General features: G+C 44.9%; 1 protein-coding gene across 6 annotated transcripts in view; it reads right to left on the bottom strand.

Moving 5' to 3' along the window:
- The window catches only part of EPN2 (epsin 2), a 52,959-nt gene that overhangs the window by 31,165 nt on the left and 4,641 nt on the right, over positions 1-17,153 (bottom strand). For 5 of the 6 annotated variants that reach the window (XM_040439464.1, XM_040439463.1, XM_040439469.1 and 2 more), the window contains exon 1: positions 4,711-4,920. The exons of the other annotated variant lie outside the window; for it this stretch is intronic. The gene's annotated coding sequence lies outside the window, so the exon portion shown is untranslated. Of the gene's footprint in view, positions 1-4,710; positions 4,921-17,153 lie in introns of those variants that run through there. 6 annotated transcript variants of the gene reach the window in all.

Raw genomic sequence — 17,153 nt, 5'->3', positions numbered from 1 at the left:
GACTTTTGTAAAGCTGCTTACTGACGGATAAACTGCTACTGTCAAACCACATTTATTACAGTCTTAAAGGGCCGATCATAAATCTGACTTAGCTAAAACTGACTTTAGCCATATGTGAAAGTGGAGTGAGCTGTCAGAGTCATGATAAATCTGGCCCTATGTGTAGATACATTACATTACTTATCCTGTACTGATCCTGAGTTATATCTTGTATTATACTCCAGAGCTGAACTCACTATTCTGCTGGTGGAGTCACTGTGTACATACATTACATTACTTATCCTGTACTGACCCTGAGTTACATCCTGTATTATACTCCAGAGCTGCACTCACTATTCTGTGGAGTCACTGCGTACATACGTTACATTACTTATCCTGTACTGGAGTATAATACAGGATGTAACTCAGGATCAGTACAGGATAAGTAATGTAATTTATATACACACTGACTCCACCAGCAGAATAGTGAGTGCAGCTCTGGAGTATAATACAGGATGTAACTCAGCATCAGAGCAGGATAAGTAATGTATGTACACAGTGACTCCACCAGCAGAATATGTAGAAAAAGCTTAGTCGCACACTGTCCTTCTTAGGGATAGATTCACTGGAGTTGGGTTCCCACCTCATTTGGTAGTATAGATAAAAACTCCAGGAAAGAAAGGAAAAAGTTTTATTTGTTCGGCAATATCTTAGTTACGTTTCAGCTACTTAAAGCCTTTATCAAACTGGTGCCACGGCTCGCGTCTCTCTTATGTGCAGTAGCACTTTCTCTTAACTTAGCCCGCATCCCTACAATCCCCTTTGGCACCAGTTTGATAAAGGCTTTAAGTAGCCGAAATGTAACTAAGATATTGCCGCAGTCAAACAAATAAAACTTACTTTCCAAGCAAGAAACTACATCTTCGTTTTTCTTTTCTTTCCTGGAGTTTTTATCTATTCCACTAGCAGAATAGTGAGTGCAGCTCTGGAGTATAATACAGGATGTAACTTAGGATCTGTACAGGATAAGTAATATAATGTGTGTACACAGTGACTCCACCAGCAGAATAGTGAGTGCAGCTCTGGAGTATAATACAGGATGTAACTCAGGATTAGTAATGTAATGTATGTACACAGTGACTCCATCAGCAGAATAGTGAGTGCAGCTCTGGAGTATAATACAGGATGTAACTCAGGATCAGTACAGGATTAGTAATGTAATGTATGTACACAGTGACTGCACCAGCAGAATAGTGAGTGCAGCTCTGGAGTATAATACAGGATGTAACTCAGGATCAGTACAGGATTAGTAATGTAATGTATGTACACAGTGACTCCAGCAGAATAGTGAGTGCAGCTCTGGAGTATAATACAGGATGTAACTCAGGATCAGTACAGGATTAGTAATGTAATGTATGTACACAGTGACTCCATCAGCAGAATAGTGAGTGCAGCTCTGGAGTATAATACAGGATGTAACTCAGGATCAGTACAGGATAAGTAATGTAATGTATGTACACAGTGACTCCAGCAGAATAGTGAGTGCAGCTCTGGAGTATAATACAGGATGTAACTCAGGATCAGTACAGGATTAGTAATGTAATGTATGTACACAGTGACTCCATCAGCAGAATAGTGAGTGCAGCTCTGGGTATAATACAGGATGTGACTCAGGATCAGTACAGGATAAGTAATGTAATGTATGTACACAGTGACTCCAGCAGAATAGTGAGTGCAGCTCTGGAGTATAATACAGGATGTAACTCAGGATCAGTACAGGATTAGTAATGTAATGTATGTACACAGTGACTCCAGCAGAATAGTGAGTGCAGCTCTGGAGTATAATACAGGATGTAACTCAGGAGCAGTACAGGATTAGTAATGTAATGTACAGTATGTACACAGTGACTCCAGCAGAATAGTGAGTGCAGCTCTGGAGTATAATACAGGATGTAACTCAGGATCAGTACAGGATTAGTAATGTATGTACACAGTGACTCCATCAGCAGAATAGTGAGTGCAGCTCTGGGTATAATACAGGATGTGACTCAGGATCAGTACAGGATAAGTAATGTAATGTATGTACACAGTGACTCCAGAAGAATAGTGAGTGCAGCTCTGGAGTATAATACAGGATGTAACTCAGGAGCAGTACAGGATTAGTAATGTAATGTATGTACACAGTGACTCCAGCAGAATAGTGAGTGCAGCTCTGGAGTATAATACAGGATGTAACTCAGGATCAGTACAGGATTAGTAATGTAATGTATGTACACAGTGACTCCATCAGCAGAATAGTGAGTGCAGCTCTGGGTATAATACAGGATGTGACTCAGGATCAGTACAGGATAAGTAATGTAATGTATGTACACAGTGACTCCAGCAGAATAGTGAGTGCAGCTCTGGAGTATAATACAGGATGTAACTCAGGATCAGTACAGGATTAGTAATGTAATGTATGTACACAGTGACTCCATCAGCAGAATAGTGAGTGCAGCTCTGGGTATAATACAGGATGTGACTCAGGATCAGTATAGGATTTGTAATGTAATGTATGTACACAGTAACTTCAGCAGAATAGTGAGTGCAGCTCTGGGTATAATACAGGATGTGATTTAGGATCAATACAGGATTTGTAATGTAATGTATGTACACAGTGACTTCAGCAGAATAGTGAGTGCAGCTCTGGGTATAATACAGGATGTGATTTAGGATCAATACAGGATTTGTAATGTAATGTATGTACACAGTGACTCCAGCAGAATAGTGAGTGCAGCTCTAGTTACTTTATTTCTATGTATAAACTATAAAAACATCCCTTTATATGCAAGCAGATTTGCCTTTAGGGACCTGGAAAAACTGAGTGACAACCCTATTGGAACTTGAATGGTAAGTATCTTTTGTTGTCACCCAGCTTTCTCAGAAGAAGCATGGACTGTAAATGAGACTGGAGCTGAAAATATTAAATACAAGAAGACTCATCACTAGTATCCCGCTAAGAGTGATCCTCCTGGGCTTGCATCTCCTTGGTGCTCCAGCTCTACTGACACAAGAAACGCAAACATTGTATCCTGGCTGCTTATAAAGCCATGACGGACGTCTTACTGGTGCTCCATAGATGTGAAACAAACCAGCGAAAACTTGCCTCTAAAATCTGACAAAATATCCAACATTCGGGGCGCTCGCTGGTGAAGGGGAATAAATGGAACAATATATCAGTTTATGTTACTATTGTAGTAACATAAATCGATAATGATGGTAATAATAGGTAAGGGCTACGCTGTGACAATTATTCGCACGCTTGAAATAAAATAGCAAATCAAACTGCGAAGCGCAATGCATTTTGGGTGAAAATTCAAGAATGCCATGATCTTACCACGTCTGGTGTCCCAACTAACCTTCCCTTCTAGCATTGTGGTCCTGAAGTCAAATCTGACCAGGGACAACATCTGCATGGAGTTTATGTGTTTTATTTGAGCTATACTAAGTTTCAATGGCGGACATGCTGATGGTCACCAAGCTTTCCTAGAAACAGATATAAGTGACTTTTTATTTTAGGGTCAACACACTTTAAACTACCCTTTCCTCACCCTGCCCGTCCCTCCGTGTGCCCAATGTTTACAAGCCTAACCCAAATGCGTTCCTTGGAAATCACAATCCTAACGCGAGGCATGGTTTAAAGTTACGACAAGAAAAACAAAAAAATTCTTCCCTTACACGGACGTTATCAGCTTTAGCTACGGATTAAGTGCGAAAAAACAAAGTTAAAAAAGGAAACGGTCAAAACACCCGCCACCACCCAAACAAAAATGAAGATAAAAAATGCAACAACATATTTCACTCCCTGAACGCACATACATGGCGGCCGCAGCAGGTTTTTCTAGATTTAAGAGCTCACGACAGGTCCGGGACGTCAGTGGTTAAACGTAGAATCTGCCCGGCGCACAAGTGGTTAATGAGGTTCAAAAGCCAAATTGTAAAAAAAAAGGGGGGGTAAGAAGAAGGTGAACTCAATGTAAAAGACCCTGTGAACAAAACAAGTGACTACAATGCAAATGGTACCAGGGAATAAGTATTGCCACAACCTAAACTTCCTGCACACAACCTCCCCCCACCCCAGGCATGGAGACCCTCCAGGGAACAAAGGGTTACAGAGCAAGATGGATCCTGCAATCTCATCCCAGGACTCCCTAGAAGTTATATTATGGTACCCATGAAATGTATTCATTTAGAAAAAAAAAAAAAGGTGGGCACTGGTGCCATGCTTTTGGCATAGGGTGGGGTAAGTTCTATGGCATAATATAGGAATTGCAGAGGTAGCAGCACAAATAGTTCACTGTGCCAGGAGGTATTTTAGGGAGGGAAGGATATTTTAACAAGCTTGGAGCTACATGCCAACATACTCTGCCCACTGGAATTCTTGAGATGGAAAAGGCATGGTGAAGGGAAGGAAGGCCTCCTATACAAGTTAAGGGGGGGGGTAGGTATATACACAGATACAATGTATCAGTAATGAAATACTAATAAATAAACCAGGAGGGGGTGCATCCCCACACCCTAAAGAAGAGGCCTCTTCTTCCACACATCTCATGCAACAGGCCCCTGGGCATCTGCATGGTGGCAGAGTAGGTGAGGGTACCCCCCTTCCCCCCATATCTGCAGATGTGCATGTAAACATCCCCCCCCCCCCCCCAACTCATACACCCTAAAAAGGAAAAAGCCCCCACTCACCCCCCACTGGACTCTGTCCTTCTTGCAGGGGTCTTCTCTGTGCCAAGCAGGGTCTCCTGTGACTGTGTGCAGAGGGGGCAGGGAGGGTGCTCCTCTCCCCCCACCCCTCCCAGCTCAGGGTGAGACCTCAGAGGGCCACAGGGTGAGAAGGGATCGGGTGACTATTGCGCCCCAGACAGGGCGGCAGGGAGATGTGAGGCAGCGAAGGGAAGGATGAGGGGAGGAGAGAAGGGAGGAGGGAGGGAGAAACAAGAGCCTGCAAGGAAGGGAGGGGGAGAGCAGGGAGGAGGAAGGGAGAGCCAGGGCTGGGGGTGGTGGGGGTCCTGATTCCATACACCCCCTGGGGTGCCAGCCACACTGTACTGTTACTATGTATCAGCTCCCAGGGCTACACTGAAGATAAGCTGATACATTGTATATAGTGAGGGATCAGAGGGCAGTAGATCCATGTACACAGTATTATGCTGTCACAGAAGAGGATTATAAGGGGGGTCGGGGACACATAAGGAGATATTATGTCAATACAATATGACACTGAGGGAGGTTTGTATGCATGTCAGCTGTGGTACTAGAACTACAAGTCTCAGCATTACCAGGGCTGGAGCAGCCTATGTGCAGAGAGAATTGATGATTGTTGCATTGTGTCCATTATCAGAATGTGCTATCATAATTTAAATTATTTTATTATTATGCAATCACATGGAATATTGTTCGCTCTGTGTATTGCTGTAAAACGGCGCAAGTGATGTGAGATCGACTAGCAAGGACAATTATCAGTGCACCTATGCAGAGGGAAGGACTCCCAGGGCAGTGCATGTGCCCCAGTGTTGGATGCCAGGGGTTTGCCAATATTTCACTCAGCCTTGCCCAGAGGATTAAGATACACGTTTATGGCAGAAAACAGAATCTTTGGCCCATGTGAAGGAAACCCAGATCCTCCCCACCGAGATAAATGTCCCTTTAAATTGGAAAGAGCTCCAGTTGGTGCTTGTGCTCTGGCAGGGCGGCCCGCAGCATTAATCCCCATCTGCTGTCCGATCGCTCACCAAGGTTACTCTGCCTTATCCAAACACATTTTATAGGCCTTTACTTTCTGTAATTACTATTGAAACAACAAACACAATAAAACGTCTGCTTGGATGCTGACAATGGCTCCGTTCACATACGCCGTTTTTTCGCCGTGGCTTTGATCATGCTGTATTTTTACTAAATAGGGGATTTAGGAATGCCCATTCACACTATGTGTCGCACCAATTTGCACAAAATCATCGAAAAACCTCAGATAAACCCTCTGTTCACACTGTATGAACAGGGCTCAAACGGGTTTGCCCATGCCATCCTCTAATGGGTGGGGGTCCATCTGCTGAAGACCCCCTTGAATGAGGGATTACGGCTCTGGATTAAGTACTACGGCCCTTTTGGCTTTCTTTTTTCCAAAATGGCGCTGCTCTTGACCTAAAACCTTAAACGGGATTGTGTCATTACTCATTACAGAGGTGCTGCAGCAGTTACGTCTCTGTATCCAAACTCTAGGACCCCCATCAATTACACACTGGAGCCATAACTAATCAACAGTCCATCATGCGTATGGTAGAAAACCTAACTTTGCTCCCCCTGCCTAAATGCTTTGCCCGGTAAAGTGGCCCTTGGGGGAAAAAAACAACAACTAAAACTGGCCCTATGCTGTAGGAGGGTCCAAACTGACAGAAGGCGTATCCAGCAGTACAAAATACCGCCCCAGAAGAGCCAAATACCACAGTGCAGCACAAAATACTGCCATCCTGAGGATGGGAGTACAGTTGATTTTAGGAGGGGTCCTACAGCCGCCTGCCAGGTGCATAAGTACCCGATGCGCCTAAGATTAATTAAGGCTGAGAGCTTCAGGTCATTATGAGGGGAGCTTTGGCGGTCTCCTGGGCATTCCCTGTAGGGCCTATGGCCAATCCACCCCTGTCTGCATCCGCTAGGAGGAATAGCTAGAGGGGGTGCGAGGTAGCAGTCTTGGTACTTGAAGGGGCCCAAAGCCCTCTCTTCCATGTATTATAAATGGTATATGGTGGGGGGCCCTGTTACAGATTTTGCTTTTGGGCCCAGATGCTACAAGCAACACCCACAAATATGTAGAATTGAATTAAACTTATAATTTCTTGCAATTTTTGCCATACCAAGAACATATCCAGTCACTAGATGGAAATCACTAGGCCTCATGGACTAAATCTCAGCCTGTTGCCCCTAGCAACCAATCAGAGAGCAGGTTTCATTTTCTAAACTGTATTGGACAAATGTAAGCTGATCTCTGATTGGTAACCAAGGGTCACAAAGCCTCTTCTCATCTGAGGCCCACAAATATGTAGAATTGAATTAAACTTAACATTTCTTGCGGTTTTTGCCATACCAAGAAAATATCCACTCACTAGAAAAAAAATCTCTAGGCCTCAAGACTAAATCTCAGCCTGATGCCCCTAGCAACCAATCAGAGAGCAGCTCTCATGTTCTAAACTACACTGGACAAATGTTAGCTGATCTCTGATTCGTTGCCATGGGTAACAAGGCCTCTTCTCCTCCGAGGCCCTCTGTCTGTGGCCAGAAATGGTTTCTCAACCTGCAGGCATTAAGAAAAGTAAAAAATCTTCACCTTGATTTTAAAACAACTAAAATATAAGTCATATAGCATCCTCCTCTGACAAGTTTTTTTTGTTGACTCTTAGTTCTATCTGTTTCCAGAAAATCTGGGTGACAAACAATATGGCAGCCGTTCCAACTTCCTCTCACCTGCACGGCATACCTGGTTATGTACCATTATGGGGGTGTGGGGTGTATGGCTATATGAATAGACAGATTTGCGATTTAGGGTTCTGGGAAAGCTGGCTGACAACCCCCTCTGCAGCAAGGCTTGGCGACCATTTTGATTATGAGACCTAACGACTTTTTGCAACCCTCAGATCTATTCACATAAATGGGGGGCTGCAGTACCAGTCACGGCCACAAGTACATGCATGGCACTGTGCTCTTGTAAACAAAAGCCATGCTGCTCTTTCATTCAGCGAACTGGTATGGATGACAGTAGATGTACTTCACTGATCAGGTATTACTGGGGTATCCTAAGTATAGGCCATCGATATTACCCGCTTTAGCATCACTGTTATCTAATTTCTCCATTCATACACAAAGCTGCCTTCAAAATTCTGCTGGTTGCCCTCGGAAACTGACAGCGGTTTAGCTCCACCCTCTGTCAGACATGTTACCTGACAGCTGAGCTCCCACAATCCACCGCTGTCTGATAACAACAATCTAAAAACATTTTTTGTTTAGGTTTGGATGTGAATGGAGAAGAAATCATCATAATTCAAAATCAAAATTTTACACAGGTTTTTACAGTAAATTTTCATTCCAAGGTGAAGTTTCCCTTTAATTATAATCACTTTCCTATAAATGACAAGCAATTGACTCCCCGGAACAGAAAATGTGTATAATTTAAGTGATAATGCCAATTCTAATTGTTATGGGGGTGGGGGGGGTCATCTCTCAGGGGCCCCCAGACCATCATTAGCGTCTTTTTATTTCCTCATTTCCCAGACAATGGAGAATGACAGTGAAGAGACGTCGCCAGCAGTCTGAACTAATGGAAATATAATAAAATCAGACAGCGGAGGCCGGGGAGATGCTGGAGCTGCCGCGCCGACCTCCTGGTCACTGTGCGCAATGGGAACTCGAGAGAATTTGATAAAAGGTTTGTGGTTATAAAGTGATCCGCTAAGGGGGCACTTAGGGGCCAGAAGATTCGCTATCAAACAGCTGCGCCTCTCAGGGGTTTAATGACAGACATGATGGAGGGCCGACAGCATGGCCCGATCTGTTACTGGTGCGTCAGACACATGGCCTGTACTGAGCGCTAAAACTCTCGACCGCAGGAATGTGTCCGAAATTATTTACTTATCACTTTAATTTTATCGCATTGCAATTTGCTTTGTTCGCTGTGTGGCACTATTATGTGTTAATGTGTGGCATTATTATATAGTGGCGATATTATTTGTTCAACATGTAGCACTATTATGTAGTGGCACTATTATGTTTTCACTGTGTTGCATTATTATATAGTTGGAATATAATGTGTTCACTGTGTGGCACTATTATATAGTGGCACATATGTTCATTGTTTGGCACTGTTATATGGTGACAATATTCTATGTTCACTGTGTAGTACTATTTTATGGTGGCACTATTATATGTTCACTGTGTGGCACTATTACATTGTGGCACTATTATGTGTTCACTGTGTGGCACTATTACATTGTGGCACTATTATATGTTCACTGTGTGGCACTATTACATTGTGGCACTATTATGTGTTCACTGTGTGGCACTATTATATGGCGGCACTATTTTGTGTTTTCTATGTGGTACTATTATATAGTGGCAGCGTTATAGGTTCACTGCGTGGCACTATTTTGTGTTCACTGTATGGCACCATGATGATTTCAGAGGTGCAGCCCAGTGTAAGGTCACTGTGTAGCGCTGTGTCCCTGGGAACTGCACACGTGTTATCCAATCAGATGCAGGCTATACCACCCAAATGCTTGGGGCCACAGAGATCAGGGGCCCCACTAGTGGCAACAAACAGGTAGCTGAAAAAATGGCTAAACCAGGGTTGGACGTACCGCCTCTGCAGTCCTGCATCCATATAAGAATATGTAGAATTGGGGGTGAGTGGATATGGAAATCTCAGGTCAGCTACAATGGGCACATCCACAGCATCACTCCTCTGACCACAGCCCCCCCTCTCTACCGGGCAGCTCAGGGACATGTCATTTACATAGCACATGCCAGGTCACCTTTTAGGGCCCGTCTGTGTTTATAGAGCAGCTTCTACTACCTCTTTCCACATTATGGGATTTAGCAAGAGAAAAACCAGGCCTGGTCCAGGCTGTAAACACCGCTAGAAGATGGGCTTAGCAGATCTAACCCGAGCCACAATGTATGGAATAGTTTCCAGGGTTTACTTTGGTGAATCTAACCTCTGTCTTGTATAAAACTCACATCAGCTCAGGAAGCTGAGATATGGGGAGCTGTTTGTTGGGGTCTTCAAAAGACAAGCAGCTTCTCCATGTGACACCCCTAATATATGAGGTCTAAAGATCGACGTACACAATAAAAAGGCATCTGTCAGCAGTTTCGTACCTATGACACTGGCTGACCTGTTACATGTGCACTTGGCAGCTGAAGGCATCTGTGTTGGTCCCATGTTCATATGTGCCCGCATTGCTGAGAAAAATTATGTTTTAATATATGCAAATGAGCCTCTAGGAGCAACGGGGGCGTTACTGTTACACCTAGAGGCTCTGCTTTCTCTGCAACTGCCACGCCCTCTGCACTTTAAATGACAGGACCAAGTGTGATTATGTTTTTAATGCCTGGTCCTGTAAATCAAAGTGGAGAGCGTGTGGCAGTTGCAGAGAGAGCAGAGCCTCTAGGTGTAATGGCAACGACCCCATTGCTCCTAGAGGCTCCTTTGCATATATAAAATCATAATTTTTCTCTGGACACTTGGCCAAACTGAGCATGCATGTGTATGGGGAAGTTAGGAGAAATGGCTACCGACCCAATGAGCATATACCCAGCATGGCTCCACCTGACAACCCCTTATTATCGATCATCAAAGTGGATTTGGCTTTATGAACCCCTGTCAATCAGCTGGAGTATTACACTGCAGCAAAGTCAACCAGAGTGAAAAACGGGGGCCCTATCAGCGGACCCCTCAATTACATCAGTATGGGGTTTATGGACAGGGGATCTCCTGATATTACAGCCAGGCTATAATAATCAATGCTTGTTGTAAGGGTTCCTTCTGAAATCTCCAACACCACAGTTCTGTATAAGGGGTGCTCGGATGGGGTGCACCGAGGGAGAACATCAGGTGGCCGACCATTGCTGGTGCACACAGTATGTGTATAGTGAGAGAGCAATGCTGCTGCTGGGTGATAATCTTAATCTCTGTCCTTGCTTCCCCCTCCACAGATAAAGCGAGCAGTAAAGTCATCACATTCCTTTAATCTGAACAAGGCTGCCACCACCATACATTGTCTATCTGCACACACTCAGCTCACCGGCCCCGGAACCCACAGATATATCCGCGCACACTCAGCTCCCCGGCCCAGGAACCTACAGATATATGTGTGCACACTTAGCTCCCCGTCCCAGGAAGCCACAGATATATTCGTGCACACTCAGCTCCCCGTCCCAGGAACCTACAGATATATGTGTGCACACTTAGCTCCCAGTACCAGGAACTCACAGATATATCCGCGCACATTCAGCTCCGCGTCCCAGGAACCTACAGATACAGTCAGGTCCATAGATATTGGGACATCAACACAATTCTGACATTTTTGGCTCTATACACCACCACAATGGATTTGAAATTAAACAAACAAGATGTGCTTTACCTGCAGACTGTCAGCTTTAATTTGAGGGTATTTACATCCAAATCAGGTGAACGGTGCAGGAATTACAACAGTTTCCATATGTGCCTCCCACTTGTTAAGGGACCAAAAGTAATAGGACAGAATAATAATCATAAATCAAACTTTCACTTTTTAATACTTGGTTGCAAATCCTTTGCAGTCAATTACAGCCTGAAGTCTGGAACGCATAGACATCACCAGACGCTGGGTTTCATCCCTGGTGATGCTCGGCCAGGCCTCTACTGCAACTGTCTTCAGTTCCTGCTTGTTCTTGGGGCATTTTCCCTTCAGTTTTGTCTTCAGCAAGTGAAATGCTCAATCGGATTCAGGTCAGGTGATTGACTTGGCCATTGCATAACATTCCACTTCTTTCCCTTAAAAAACTCTTTGGTTGCTTCTGCAGTATGCTTTGGGTCATTGTCCATCTGCACTGTGAAGTGCCGTCCAATGAGTTCTGAAGCATTTGGCTGAATATGAGCAGATAATATTGCCCGAAACACTTCAGAATTCATCCTGCTGCTTTTGTCAGCCGTCACATAATCAATAAATACAAGAGAACCAGTTCCATTGGCAGCCATACATGCCCACGCCATGACACTACCACCACCATGCTTCACTGATGAGGTGGTATGCTTAGGATCATGAGCAGTTCCTTTCCTTCTCCATACTCTTCTCTTCCCATCACTCTGGTACCAGTTGATCTTGGTCTCATCTGTCCATAGGATGTTGTTCCAGAACTGTGAAGGCTTTTTTAGATGTCGTTTGGCAAACTCTAATCTGGCCTTCCTGTTTTTGAGGCTCACCAATGGTTTACATCTTGTGGTGAACCCTCTGTATTCACTCTGGTGAAGTCTTCTCCTGATTGTTGACCTTGACACACATACACCTACCTCCTGGACAGTGTTCTTGGTCTGGCCAACTGTTGTGAAGGGTGTTTTCTTCACCAGGGATAGAATTCTTCTGTCATCCACCGCAGTTGTTTTCCGTGGTCTTCCGGGTCTTTTGGTGTTGCTGAGCTCACCGGTGCGTTCCTTCTTTTTAAGAATGTTCCAAACAGTTGTTTTGGCCAGGCCTAATGTTTCTGCTATCTCTCTGATGGGTTTGTTGTGTTTTTTCAGCTAATGACGGCTTGCTTCACTGATAGTGACAGCTCTTTGGATCTCATCTTGAGAGTTGACAGCAACAGATTCCAGATGCAAATAGCAGACGTGAAATGAACTCTGGACCTTTTATCTGCTCATTGTAATTGGGATAATGAGGGAATAACACACACCTGGCCATGGAACAGCTGAGAAGCCAATTGTCCCATTACTTTTAGTCCCTTAACAAGTGGGAGGCACATATGTAACTGCTGTAATTCCTGCACCGTTCTCCTGATTTGGATGTAGATACCCTCAGATTACAGCTGACAGTCTGCAGGTAAAGCACATCTTGTTCGTTTCATTTCAAATCCATTGTGGTGGTGTATAGAGCCAGAAATGTTAGAATTGTGTCGATGCCCCAATATTTATGGACCTGACTGTATATGTGTGCACACTTAGCTCCCCGTCCCAGGAACCCACAGATATATCCGCGCACATTCAGCTGCCCAGCCCAGGAACCCAAAAATAATAGGCTTTTCACACAACGAGACAGAAATAATAGAGATTGCATGGACTGAAGAAAGGCGGTACATGCAGTCTCTATGAAGCTGGATGTACTGTAACTCATCCTTTGCACTCCTTTGATGTTCTTCTATGTCTACCTGATCCATTCACATCGCAGATCCCCAGGGAGCGACGGCCTGAGGGAATACACCATGACACAACATCTCATCAGGGCCACTACCACACCCATCCTCTGCCCCTGCTCCTCAGGGGCTTACCGCAGTTACACCCAGCTGTACCCTTATTTGTAGACTGCTTGCAACGCATTCATAAACTTCCATTAGGAATAATAGAGAAACGATACAACATAGAGCCATGAGAAAAGATTCTCCAGAATTGTTAATTCATGGGGAATGCAAGTGACTACTAAAACAGACATGTCAGGTGAGAGGTCCCCTTTAAGACAAATCTGCAGTCAGAAATGCTGCTGTTTATGCTCCAGACCTGCCTTCCCGATAGGACACAGAAACCATATAGAGCTGACTGAGCCTTCTGGTCACCCGGTCACCCACCTGTGAACACGTTCCTACTCTGTCTTCCAGCCCTTTCTGTCTTTTCATCATAAGTGCACAATGGGAAGGGACCTACAGTAGGTTAGAAAAGACCACCTGACAGTCCACGTCCACCCTGGCAGCTGGCAATACAAACTCTTCCCTTCATAGCATAGGTGTAACCAGCTCTAAATATTTAACACAGCATTGGCTTTTGTCACTAATGCCCTGTGGCATCAGCCTGTGTTCATTTTCTGCTTCACTTTCCCAGTAGTACCAGCCTGTTTGATGGGGCTACTGGTAAGTAAGAGGTTAAGGCATCCAGAGTACTGGGCATAGGACCTGTGTCTGGGAATGCAGCCTATAGGCGGGTGGGCGTTCATGGCCAATATAGGAATGTTCTCCCCGGACTGCCATTCATGTGTCTGAGATCCGTGCCACCCACCTGGGTCTCTTCCTCCTTCCCTTCTTTGTGCATTTACAGGGCTTCCCTCGGCTTCTGACAGATTAACCAGATGCCCAGTTAGTCTCTGGCGTAACCAGGAATCATGGGCAGTCCTGGCGGCGTGCCCAGTCTCTTGTCCACTGCCAGCTTATCTATAGTGCAGGAAAATGGAAGTCTGGAACCCGCCAATGCCTCAGGAAGACCTATTATTTCTCTCTCTTCCTTCCTGACACCCCCTTACAAAAAGACCTGAGTCACCCCCATCTGCGCTGGCAACTTGTGGAGCCTCTCTCTACAGCTCGGACCATATGGAAGCCTCCAGGAATGACCGGGGAGGGTCCACAATGATCTCTGTGTAGAGCCCGCTTCCACATGATGTCACCTGCTCCCTGCGGCTGCTGTGATGATGGCACGTGTATGGTATCTTATTATTATCTCCCCCCCACCGCACACAATTTCATGGGTTGTAGAAGAGTATTAGATACTCCTTTATATTCAAGATCTATAGCTATGCTCATCCTCCACCAACTGACTCAAGAATAGAATGCTAGAAATACAGTGAAGACCGACACTAGTGAAACAGCAGGAGCAAACAGTTTGGACAAGTGACATTTCAACAAGGCAGACTGTGACATCTGATCTAACATGGCAAAAGATCTTGTGACGGTCACAAATCTAGAAGTATATACAGCCCACGGCGAAAAACTACCATTTTCAAGACCTCTGCTTGCTGGGAACCTGTCCTGATCATAACATAGATTAATATGTCATCAGACCAGTGATACTGCTTAGGCTGGGTTCACAGCTGAGCGTTTTACAGCGCGTTCCTACGCGCTGTAAAACGCTCAACAGGCAAAAACCAATGTTTCCCTATGGGCATGGTTCTCACCTGAGCGTTTTAAAAACGCCCTACGAATCAAGAAGTACAGGAGCTTCTTTGGGGCGTATTGTCGCGTGTAACACCTCTGTTTTTCATTGTACGCCTCTGTGGTCAATAGCAAGAACGCGCGTACGATGCACGTTTCCAAAATCCAAAAACGCCCCAAAATACGCCTCAAAAACGCCGGATAAAAACGCCTGTAAACAGCGCTTATCGAATACGCTCAGGTGTGAACCCAGCCTTAATGTGACATCATCAGTGTGGGGCATCAATTTATGTGACAGTATCAATATAGTGACATCACCGAAATTGACATCATCAGACCAGTGAAATCACTTCAGGACCTCAACAGTGTATTGTTCTTAAAGGGGCCACATGGCAGTGTGTGATAACAGGCTGTCCACTTTCAGAGGACCCTTTAGTTTTCACACACAGTTTATTTTCGCCTTTTTTTCATGTTTATTTTTGCTTTTTTTGTTTGTTTTTTCATGTTTAATTGCAGATTTTTTAGCATTGTTCATTGGATACTTAGAACCAGGGCCGTCTTTAACAAGGGGCAAAAGGGGCAGCTGCCCCGGGCCCAGTTGCTCCTGGGGGGCCCAAGGCAGCTCCCTCTTGAGCCCTGCTGGCCACTGCCCCAGGTGTCAGGCTGTCAGCTACACAGCAGGGTGCTGCCATGCCATGCCTGCCTGCGGGCACTCCAGGCAGCGAACTGTGAGAGCTGTGATTCTCTAAGGAGAAAGGACCTTACATGACATAATCACCATGTGACCAGTAACCTAGCAATATTACTGGTCACATTGATACGAGGTAATCAAAGGTCCTTTCTATCAGGAGTGTTGCTGCAGGAGAAGTTTGCCTTAACTGTGGAGCTTTTTTTGTGAAGATTACATTAGGAAAAGGTGACAGGGGCTGTTATGCTAATATACTGTAAGCTATTGTATACTGTGGGGTGCTATACTGCTCTACTGTATACTATGGGGTGCTGTATACTGTGGGGGGCTGTATACTCTGGGGTGCTGTATATTGTGGTGTGCTATACTGCTCTACTGTATACTATGGGGTGCTGTATACTGTGGGGTGCTATACTGCTCTACTGTATACTATGGGGTGCTGTATACTGTGGGGTGCTAGACTGCTTTACTGTATACTGTGAAGTGCTGTATACAGTGTGGTGCTGTATATTGTGGTGTGCTATACTGCTCTACTGTATACTATGGGGTGCTGTATATTGTGGTGTGCTATACTGCTCTACTGTATACTTTGGGGTGCTGTATACTGTGGGGTGCTATACTGCATACTGTGGGGTGCTGTATACTATAGGGTGCTATACTGCATACTGTGGGGTGCTGTATACTACAGGGTGCTATACTGCATACTGTGAGGTGCTGTATGCTATAGGGTGTTATAGTGCATACTGTGGGGTGCTGTATACTATAGGGTGCTATACTGCATACTGTGGGGTGCTGTATACTACAGGGTGCTATACTGCATACTGTGGGGTGCTTTATACTATAGGATGCTATACTGCATACTGTGGGGTGCTTTATACTATAGGATGCTATACTGCATACTGTGGGGTGCTTTATACTAAAGGATGCTATACTGCATACTGTGGGGTGCTTTATACTATAGGATGCTATACTGCATACTGTGGGGTGCTTTATACTAAAGGATGCTATACTGCATACTGTGGGGTGCTTTATACTATAGGATGCTATACTGCATACTGTGGGGTGCTTTATACTATAGGATGCTATACTGCATACTGTGGGTTGCTATATGCTATAGAGTGCTATACTGCCTATTATGTGGTGCTGTATACTATAGGGTGCTATACGGCATACTGTGGGGTGCTGGGGTGCACTGTAACGCTAGGGTGAGCCGAGCCCCGGTCTCCTTCCTGCAGAGCGGGTGCCCACTTCCAGCCTGAGCCCAGCTGCCCAGAGCACTGATCCTGAGCCGCTGGAGTCTTCAGAACTGGAAGTATTAACAGTCATTCACTGTACTCTACCAGGTGTGTGGATTTTTGTGGTGTGTGTGTGTGTTGTGGTGGAGGCCGTGATTGCATGCTAGGATGTGGAAGGCGGGATCCAGGGGGCCCAAGTAAATTTTTGCCCAGGGTCCAATCAATATTAAAGACGGCCCTGCTTAGAACAGGCATTTTTTGCAGCATATTGTGCGGTATATATATATATTTTTAACGGTATGCTCAGAACAGCCATTTTTCAGCGGTTCTAAGTGCCCGGAGAGATTCCTACTTGAAACAATGTCTGAAAAAGAAATGCCATACCTGGAGCATGCTGCTTTTTGACAAAAATGTAATAAACACAAATGGAATGCAAAAAAAAACAAATTTGTTTGGTGGTGAATTTCTGACTACATGAAAAAAAGAAGAAAAGGGTAAAAGGGTAAACAAAAACGATGTGAAAAACAGCACTAAAAAGTGCTACACCCCCCCCCCCCCCCCCCCCCACTCCCACTAAAAATGCTGGGGGAAGAACACCACTTTAAAGCGCT

Source organism: Bufo bufo, chromosome 7 (genome assembly GCF_905171765.1).
Source record: "Bufo bufo chromosome 7, aBufBuf1.1, whole genome shotgun sequence".
NCBI classification, from domain to species: domain Eukaryota; kingdom Metazoa; phylum Chordata; class Amphibia; order Anura; family Bufonidae; genus Bufo; species Bufo bufo.
This window is presented reverse-complemented; position numbering and strand designations above follow the sequence as displayed.